Source organism: Hoplias malabaricus, chromosome 12, assembly GCF_029633855.1.
Source record: "Hoplias malabaricus isolate fHopMal1 chromosome 12, fHopMal1.hap1, whole genome shotgun sequence".
NCBI classification, from domain to species: domain Eukaryota; kingdom Metazoa; phylum Chordata; class Actinopteri; order Characiformes; family Erythrinidae; genus Hoplias; species Hoplias malabaricus.
In genome coordinates, this window is record NC_089811.1 from 2,532,674 (window position 1) to 2,543,048 (window position 10,375).

General features: G+C 43.0%; 1 protein-coding gene across 1 annotated transcript in view; it reads right to left on the bottom strand.

Moving 5' to 3' along the window:
- The window catches only part of kansl1l (KAT8 regulatory NSL complex subunit 1-like), a 75,781-nt gene extending 69,526 nt beyond the window's left edge, over positions 1-6,255 (bottom strand). Inside the window, exon 1 of the mRNA XM_066641417.1 lies at positions 6,237-6,255. The gene's annotated coding sequence lies outside the window, so the exon portion shown is untranslated. The remainder of the gene's footprint in view (positions 1-6,236) is intronic.
- Positions 6,256-10,375: the final 4,120 nt, after the last annotated feature.

Sequence of the window (10,375 nt, forward strand, 5' to 3'; positions counted from 1 at the left end):
AGGAATCACTGGGATGGAGTGGAGTACAAATGAAAAAGCACTCTTCAGACGTCTGGTTCCTATCACCACCACTCAGGTTATATTGGGATTAAGTTGAATTTCCTTCTCAATGTCACTGAAATGCAAAGATTTTTCAGCACACACTCTGGACCTTGAACACACTCTTCCTCACCCTTCTAAGAACCTACTGTGGGGAAATTTGCAGTAAATAATCATGAACAGGTGTACACAATCGCTCAATCATCAACCTTTGTCTTTGTTCCCCAGAGGGTCCTCACTACTACACATTTATTAAAATAACCTCAGAACTTATTGGCCACTTTTCCACATGGTCCAGGGACTGTAAACGTTTGGTTTGTGTTTTTTTAACATAGACACGGAAGGCTTACAAACCGCCTGTGAGAACCAGGGAGCCGTTCCTGTGGGTTGGATTAATACCACAGGGATTCGCTGATTGGCTCCACATTTACAGTAACTTTTTGACATCACAACAGTTTTCTTAGGCACTCTGTGCTCAGCACAGATGTAAACAGAAACCGTATCCAGGCTCATGTATCTCGACCAGCACACAGTGGTGAGACATGGATATGGCAGCCGTTCAGCCCTGCTGTGGAAAAGAGGCCTTACACCGATGTACCATCCCCTCAGTGGTGAAATAAAGGACATATTTTGACTGGACGTTCGTTCAAATTACAATTCAACTACTTCACGGTGAACCCAATAGACACAGACACCCAGTTGTGGTGCACAGCACGTACAGTGTAATCCGCAAAGAAAACCCTGCACTGAAGCAGCTGCACATGGGCTTAAAGTCACCATGCTCAATGCCAAGCATGGGCTAAAGCAATATAAAGTCCCCCCAGCACTGGGCTGTGGAGCAATAGATCTGTGTTTACTGGCTTTATGAAGCACCATCCAGTACATGTGTGATGAGCTGGAGTGATTCAGAACTACTCATCCAATCAGTACATGGCTTTACTAATGCTCTTATAAAATGAGAAAATTAAACAATGAAAAAGCACAAATAAATAAATAAATAAAATAATTTTAGGGGTAACCTCTAACTACTCATCTGACGAGAGTCTATAATTACCCTGAACCTGTCCCTGAGTAATTCATTTCCAAAAGCTGTTGTCTGGTTTGTGCAGTTTTTGTTGTCCTTGAGCATCTCCTTCAGAATTAAAAAAATAAATAAAACAAACATGAAATATGCTTTTATTGTTGTGCACAGCAGTACAATCAAAATCTGCACCAATTTTGCTCACACACTATGAGATATGAGCAAATACCTCAGCACCTGGGGAGCAGTTGGGGCTCAGATGCCTTGCTCCATTGGTGCTGGGAGAGGAGAGAGTGCTGTTCCTTCATTCCCTCTACCCCTTTATTTATAAAACCTCAGAGCAGGGCTGTTTCTCTGTGAGTGTTTTTGTGTGTTCCTACATTCTCGTGTTCTTGCTTCGGCCGAAGTTGCGTTCCAAAATGTTCCAAATGAAGAACACACACTCCAAGAAGGGATAAAATTGCACAGATCTGTCCAAAATAATGAGAATGCATCGGTTTGTGACTTGCCCATGAGAAAGACCTGAAACTCCCATCGTTTACTGTGACATCACAAATTCGCTCTTACAAGGTTCTTCTGGAGAACAAAGTTGCAGTTTGCTGAAAACAAGTTGTTAGTACATTCTAGAAATAGACCCAGTATTTGGGTGGTGGATTATTCTTAGCGCTGCTGTGACAGACGTGGTGGTGGTATGGTAGTGTGTGTTGTGTAGGTACAAGTGGATCAGACACAGCAGAGCTGCTGGAGTTACATTCACAAGTTTGACCAATGAGGTAGGTGTGTCTAAGAGAGTGGACAAAACTTACTGCAGCGTTGAGAATGATCCACCACCCAAATAACATCTGCTCTGTGGTGCTCCTCCTTTTCATCATCTTTTCTGCCTGATCTATTTCAGGATCTCGGTGGCAACAGGGTCAGCAAAGAATCCCAGGCATCTCTGTCCATCACAGATTCTAATAGCCCCTCCTAGGGGATCCCCAGGCTTTCCCAAGCCAGATTGGGGAGATGATCCCTCCAGCTGGTCTTGGGTAAACCCCAGAGCCTCCTCAGTGTTGGTCAAGCCTGGTATACCTCCAGCAGGAGGTGTCCAGGAGGCAATTCTTATAAAATGCCCGTGCCACCTCAACTAGGCCCTCTCAATCCGAATACTCAGAGCTCCTCGTACTTGCTGAGATGGGCTGCTTTTTTTGATCAAAACTTGTGGTGGCCTGTGGAGACCCCAGCTATTGAAGAACAGAGCAAAAGGGGGCTAGCAAGTTTGCAGAGCAACAGTTGGACTACAGTCTGTAATTGTAAATCTACAAAGTGCTCCTCTGGACAGTAGAGTTGAGAGAATGGACAGTGAGTGTAGGAACAAAGAGGTTAGTTTAATGTTACGGCTGAATGGTGTATGACACCTAACACTGGTTTTATGAAACTGTGAATATCTAGAAAAAAGATATCTGCTAGAACCGAGTTATTTTTGGACCATGGAATGTAAACCTGTGGTCTTATTTTAAAGGTGTTGATATAAATATTAATGGTACCTAAATCTACTTGCGTTCCTGCAGCAGCTGCATTAATATGTGCTCCAGGGGAGGGAAACCCTACACAGGATTTTTTTTCCCCTCCGGAACACCGGTGCACCTTATGTATCTTTTCGAATCATCAGATTATATAAAGGGCTCTCAGATGTTGGATATAGCTGCCGCTGCTCCTGAAGTTGAGCCACTATTTTTAAACTGATACGAAGAGAAGGCATGAGTCATGCTTTAATTTGAAGGCTTTATAGTTTGCCCAGCTCTGAACAGGACTGCTACAGCACCGGATATGAAATCAGGAGACTGTTCAGCAACTCTCTGGGGCAATAATGTTCAGGCATTTCAAAAGAATACAATATCCAATTCAGAAATCTTACGCGTATCTCCCCATTGGGAGCATGTGTAAACAGGGTTTAGCAGTGTGTGCTTGGATTGTCTATGACTGTATATTGCCAGTGGCTGCTTGGGGTAAAGCAGTAAAGAAGAAAATTAAACCTAGGTGTGTGTCTTGTGTGTTCATTTATTTGTGTGTTTTCTAAGATTAGGATCAGATTCAGAAAGCGCTAAACTTCATCTATGAGCCTCTTTCAGTGGTCATTTATTGTAAATTAACCCAGTTTATAGTGGTCATCATCTACACAATGGGTGGTCTGTTTGAAGAAGATAATGGCCAGTTTACACTGGATTGGTTTTCATTGGATAGTGATTGTTGTGTACCAGATTGGTCCACAATGAATAATGATTGTTGTACACTGGATTGTTTTACAGTGGATAATGGGTGGATAATAGTAGTGTATGGTGATCTACATCTATTTTACTTCCATTATCCACACACCCATTTTACACAAGCACAGTGCATTCTTGTCATTAACTACTGTATTCTGCGTTGATATTTATGTACCAACACGAACAGTGCTGTTTAATGGAATCCCTTTTGTTAGAACCGCCCTTGTATGCAATTGATCATAGACTACTGTAGCTTTAAAAATGTGTAAAATGTTTGTCTGTGGACCTGGAGCCTACCTGGTGTCACGCCCTCGTCCTGTCATGTCTGTTTTCCCGGCCATGTGCTCTCTCAGCACATGGCTCTTTTTGTTTGTTGTCCATGTCTCCGCCCTTGTCCCGCCCTTTGTTCCGCCTCCTTGTCCGTCCTCCCCATTATCTGTCTCAGGTGTGTCTTGTCTGTGTCATGTATTTAAATTCCCTTGTCTAGTTCCTGTTTGTCGGACATTTCTCCTTTGTACTGTGTCAAGTCGGTCATGTTATCTAGTCTGTCTGTCTTTGCAGTTTCCCCGTCATTGTGTTCCACCTCATTGTTTCATTTCCTCAGTCGTTGTTTCGTTGACTCTTTAGTCTGTTTGTCCCGTTTGCCCTGTTTAGCTCCCCGTGTCCAGTTTAGCCTGCTTGGCTCCCTGTTTGTTTTCCCTTCTGTAAAAGACTCTTTGTTTTGTTATATTTCTTTAATAAAGTACTGTGTTTTAGCGAGTGCATCCGCATCCGTCAGTCTGCCCTCCGCGAGTCCCTGACACCTGGACTGAGCATCACAACACGATCTTATCATGATGCTTTGCCCACCACAGCAATGATGTCATGATACAGCGATTCTGCAATACTCTATATTTTGCAAGACAATCGTGTATGCATCGCTATCTGTGTAACAAGAAGAGTTTCACAGGGTCTAACAGCCAATATGAGACAGTGTACAACAAAGTGCATAACTTAGCTTCATGCCTCTAATGCACATACCCTAGCTGCAGTGTGTCCATGTCAAAGTGGGTCATCATTCCAATGTAAAATAATCAAAAAACCAAAAAGCAGAACAGTTGGGCATGTTCATTGCATTGTCTGTGTACTTTATTTTAACAGGACATTGTTGTAAAAAACGTAAGTGTGGGCGCAGACTTTCAATTTGAAAGAGGACAGTACCTGCCTAAGTTTCTTACCCTATTTATCTGTCACATGAAGTATTGACTTGCCAGACTCAAATTGGAGAGGGAGTCTGTTTAGAGCACCTGCATGATTCAATAGTGGAAGATTTAGTAAATTCTGTATTTTCTGCCAGAACTACTCCTTTGCTGTTGAGTTATGACGTTTAATTCTGAGACAGAGTGGAGTACGGAGAGTGGTCTGGGTTTGTTTCTGCATCAAAACTTTATATTTCATACAATGTCTGCGCAAAGCTCATTAAACCTTGTCCAAAGATATTCTTCATGATGTCCTTCACTAACCTCATTCCAGAGTGACAAACTCCCGCTCACCTCAGAGAGGGCAAGTGCTTGCTTACCTTGGCCACATAACCCCAATTAAACAAATTAACAAGGCCTGGCCAGACGGAGGATTAATCTCTTTTGACTGTTAAATGAGACAATCCAGTCTCCTGCATCTTTAGATAGACAAAAACAATGGGAAACGCATCTTGAAGGGGGCCTAACAAACTCAGGTCACGACGGCTGTCTCTGTTTTTCTGCAATTCTCATCTGAATTATATCGCACTTCAAAGCTGGCACCTAATGTGTGGACAGCCCTTGGCACCTGATATTAACACAGAAAGACATGGGTTCATTCTCTGGGAATGTAATTATGTTTCTTTGTGGCTTAGAACCATGATTCTATTTATTTGTTGAGCTTAATGTATAGGAAAACAATAAAGTATTAAATACAATGCAATCGTTTTTTCTCCATTGTGTAATCATGGACATATGGACTGTAACAGTGCAGTATGTAGAGGATGTGCATTTCACAATCATTCATTCATTCATTCATTATCTGTAACCCTTATCCAGTTCAGGGTCGCGATGGGTCCAATGCCTGGAGGGGGCGCCAGTCCTTCACAGGGCAACACACAAACACACATACGGTCATTTGAGTCGCCAATCCACCTACCAACGTGTGTTTTTGGACTGTGGAAAGCAGAGCACCCAAAGGAAACCCACACAGACACAGGGAGAACACACCTCACAGACACAGTCACAGACAGTCACCTGGAGCGGGAATCAAACCCACAACCTCCACGTTCCTGGAGCTGTGTGTAGCTGCGACACAACCGTGCCGCCCATTTCACAATCACCATACAATAAAATAAACAATGTTATTAGACCAAGGGCAGCAGACCTTCCTGGGGCCCTAAGCAAAATGTTGATAAGGGACTCTCCTACCTGAACTCTGTGAGCCAAAATGTGACCATTCTTTGACAGTGGCACCTGACTCTCCACTAGTGTTCTCCCTCCTGAGTATGGCGCCAGCATTTAAGGTGGAACTGAAACTTTGAAGAACTCAGCTTATCACTTGGAAGTAATCAGGTATTTTTTTAAGGTGGAGTGGAATAGTAAGGGATTTTAGAGTGCACTGATGAGTTTGGGGGAGTTTTCAGAAGAAGAAGAAGAATGTAGTGCATCCAACAATAGATGACGAAAAAATCAAACAACAGACACAAACATACACTTTTCCCAGCTACTGCTCCCAGCTCAGGTCAAATCAGCTTTGCTTTCATGGTAAAAATATCCTGTCCATTTCTCCTGCTTCCAGCTCCTATGAATTCCTGCTACCAACCAATGGTGACCAGTTTAGGGAACATTTAGAACTGGGAAAGCTAGCATGCTTTGCCTAACAGTCATGTACTGCTACTGTCATGTGGAAGTGAAGCGTAAACAACTCACCTGGAAATGCTTGGGCCTGTCCCACATCCACATCCACCTCAGCTCAAATCTAACTGCCCCTTCCTGTATATTGAGGTCAAGGGGGAAAAACAAAAGGGCTCCCCCAGTGGATGAAGTGTGTACTGCAATGCATCACACCAAGTCCTTATACAACACACTGACATTAAGAACAGACTGTTCATTTATCGTGTAATACATCCCAGAACTTGTGTGGTACCCATTTTCGGGAAAATCAATATTATCTGCTTCATCTGTGAGGGGTCTAATGTTTTGGCTCATGTCTATGTTGAATAATAAACTGTTTGTTTATTCAGCTGCATTACATTTTTCCCAACTCTTTTTTCTGGATGGGATCTTAAGTGAGTTGACTTGAAGATACGGATCTATCAGTAATCTCTCGTCATTTCGGTTAAAGCTGATGACAGAATGACATGTGGCTCTTCAATTCACTACCAGCTGGGGGCCCAGCGGCTCCAGAGTGACGTCCAAATGGGATGTGATCTGAAACATCCTGTTTTGCCTGAAAAACCCTGATCTGGACAATCAGAGGTTTTGACAGTGCTCTCTGAAGTGGTGCAGGGAGTCTCTCTGGTGTCGGGTGCTTTGTCTTAAGGTCAACTCGAGGACAAAGTTTACTCAGTGTTAGTGGCATAAGTAAAAATTATGCAGACAGGCAGCAGCTTGGATTTCCTGGAAATTACCAGGATAATGTCAACATACTCCATCAGCAAAATAAGATCAAACCATTTTCTTTTTTCTCATACAAGCCAGAGCTTTCAGAACAAAGTATTATATTTCCATTATTGTTATTTCTGTTCTGGGCTCTGGTTAATTTGTAAATACCCACTGTCCTTTAGAGTGAATCCAAATATCAGAATGACCAATGAATGTGGTTAAAATATTGTCCCAGAAATAATTGTGATAAAATTGTATTATTGGTGTTTGTGCCACTTATATGATGATCATATAAAAGCATGATAATGCACCTCTTTTAAAGAGCAAGGAACATTTAGCAAAAAAAAAAAATATAAATATTAAGACATTGGATTCATATAATAACAAATGTTTAAATATTATTAATAAATAAAAACAATGCTTTTAAACAAAATCCACCTAATGGCTCCAGAATAAAGGGACCAGAGAAAACTGGCAAAAATACTTGTCAGGGATCACGGAGGGCGGACTGACGGAGGCGGACACACTTGCTAAAACACAGTATTTATTGAAACAACAGAGATAGACAGACTCGAATGATTAGACAGAATATCAGGACAGAAGGAGACCTAGACAGAGACTTGAACAGAGATCATACGGGAAGAGTTAAACAGGGACCTGGAGAAGGAGAGCAAAACAGAGAACTGAACAGATACAAAGAAAGTTAGACTGAATTAAAATACAAACAGACCTGAGACAAGGGAAGCGATAGGAACAAGGCAAGGGAACGAGCGACGGACAAGACAGACAGACTGGAGAGTACAAACAAAAGTGGAAACGCGGAGACAAACAAGACTTGATAACAACATGACTAAGGAAATAAACAGAGGAAACGACATGACCTGGGAGTGAAACGAATGACTGACAAAGAGGAACTGAGACAAGGGAATTTAAATACATGAACAGACGAGACACACCTGAAACAGATAACGAGGACGGCAGACAAGGAGGCGGAACAAAGGCGGGACATGGGCGGAGACAAGGACAATAACAGACAGAGCCATGTGCAGAGAGAGCGCATGGCAGGGAAAACAGGCATGGCAGGACGAGGGCGTGACAATACTGGTGAAGTTTTTTCTGATGTAAACAACAATCTCTAAAAATGAATGCAGACATGTTCATATATTGTAAGGTCAACAATGTATTTATTGTAACAGTCCTCGTGACATAGTGGTGGTGTGTTAGTGTGTGGAGAGTGGATCAGACACAGCAGTGCTGCTGGAGTTTTTAAACCCCTCAGTGTCTGGACTGAGAACAGTCCACCGACCAAAAACATCCAGCCGACAGCGTCCTGTGTCACTGATGAAGGACTAGAGGACGAGCGACACACACTGTGCAGCGACAGATGAGCTACTGTCTCTGACTTTACATCTACAAGGTGGACCAACGAGGGAGGAGTGTCTCACAGAGTGGACATTGGAGCTCAGACCATGAACAGTGAATGTAGAATCAAGGAATTTACCTGTATTATTAGTGGGTTACATCAATATAGGAAATGTTTTGCAAGCCTCTCTTATGTAATACACAAAAGGGGCATTCAGACAGTTTTCAACATGGGTACAATCTACAAATCCCTGGAGCTGTGTGACAGTGCCACTAACCATTATGTCACTGAGAGGCCCATGATGACGTTTTACTTCTAAATCAGTCAGGATGGCACTTTAATCCAGTCTGTCTCAGTCTGTTTGAGGTTCCTCTCTTTGTGAATGTGTCTGCGTGGTAAAGGTGAGAATGAAAAGCAGCTATATTTAGAAATGGTTTATGGAGGACACTGAGGTCACTGACCTTTCTGAGAGCGTAATGGTGAAGCTTTAGCAGACAAGGTCAGAGTTTCCTGTCCTCTATGAAAGAAAGCTCCGGTATGTGGCCTTCTGTTTCCAGCTTTGTTCTGGCGCCATTGTGTTTGTCTCTCCACAGTCTTCTCTGTCCAGCAGGAAAAAGCAGAGAAAGGTCCGTTCAGCACATGGTGAAAGGCCTGAAGTAGCTTTTACTGGAGACACTGATGGCCATGAACTCACTGTCAACAGCTCATGCTTTTTGATTTCAGGGAATGCTTCTGAAAACTGGAAATAGATCCCAAAATAAGGCCAGTTCTAAACAGTGGGGAAGTATTGTAAAGTAAATTTTACATATGGGATTTTATTAAAAAAAAACCCCAGAAAACTATTAATATGCAATGTTCATGATCACAAGCATCAAAATCACATCTCAGATCGTCTAAACCAAACCCCCATGTACTTTTGGATAAAATATTATGAACTGAGCATGTTTTTGCAGTGCTTTTTCCTTGATGGTGTTCATAACAAATGCAGTGACAAATAAGATCTTCTCGCTTGCCATTTTCCAGCTATTACATATTATGTTAATTTTTTTAAAAATTTTAATTGAGTTTTACATTTAAAAACTTGGACGGCACAGTGGTGCAGCAGGTAGTGTCTCTGTCACAGCTCCAGGGGCCTGGAGGTTGTGGGTTTGGGTCCCGCTCTGGGTGACTGTCTGTGAGGAGTGTGGTGTGTTCTCTCTGTGTCTGCGTGGGTTTCCTCCGGGTGACTGTCTGTGAGGAGTGTGCTGTGTTCTCTCTGTGTCTGCGTGGGTTTCCTCCGGGTGACTGTCTGTGAGGAGTGTGGTGTGTTCTCTCTGTGTCTGCGTGGGTTTCCTCCGGGTGACTGTCTGTGAGGAGTGTGCTGTGTTCTCTTTGTGACTGCGTGGGTTTCCTCCAGGTGACTGTCTGTGAGGAGTGTGGTGTGTTCTCTCTGTGTCTGCGTGGGTTTCCTCCGGGTGACTGTCTGTGAGGAGTGTGGTGTGTTCTCCCTGTGTCTGTGTGGGTTTCCTCCAGGTGACTGTCTGTGAGGAGTGTGGTGTGTTCTCCCTGTGTCTGCGTGGGTTTCCTCCAGGCGACTGTCTGTGAGGAGTGTGGTGTGTTCTCCCTGTGTCTGCGTGGGTTTCCTCCAGGTGACTGTCTGTGAGGAGTGTGCTGTGTTCTCTTTGTGTCTGCGTGGGTTTCCTCCGGGTGACTGTCTGTGAGGAGTGTGGTGTGTTCTCTTTGTGTCTGCGTGGGATTCCACCAGGTGACTGTCTGTGAGGAGTGTAGTATGTTCTCTCTGTGTCCGCGTGGGTTTCCTCCCACAGTCCAAAAACACCAGGAACTGCGACAAATGTCCTTATGCACGTCTAGTTCAAAATCCACTCATCATGTTATCGTGAGGCCTGATTTGCTACTACCATTGTGAGATTAAAATCTAAGTAAATTATGAAAACAAGTGCAAATTAATATTTTGCCGTTTAAATTAAAACCAGAACTGAAGCCAAGACAATGCAAAAATGTATTAAAATTTCATTGTGTACATTTACCTATATGTAACTTTGCACGTTGCAACTTTACTGTGACTCTTTCAATGATATCCCATGTCTAGGACATTCAGAAC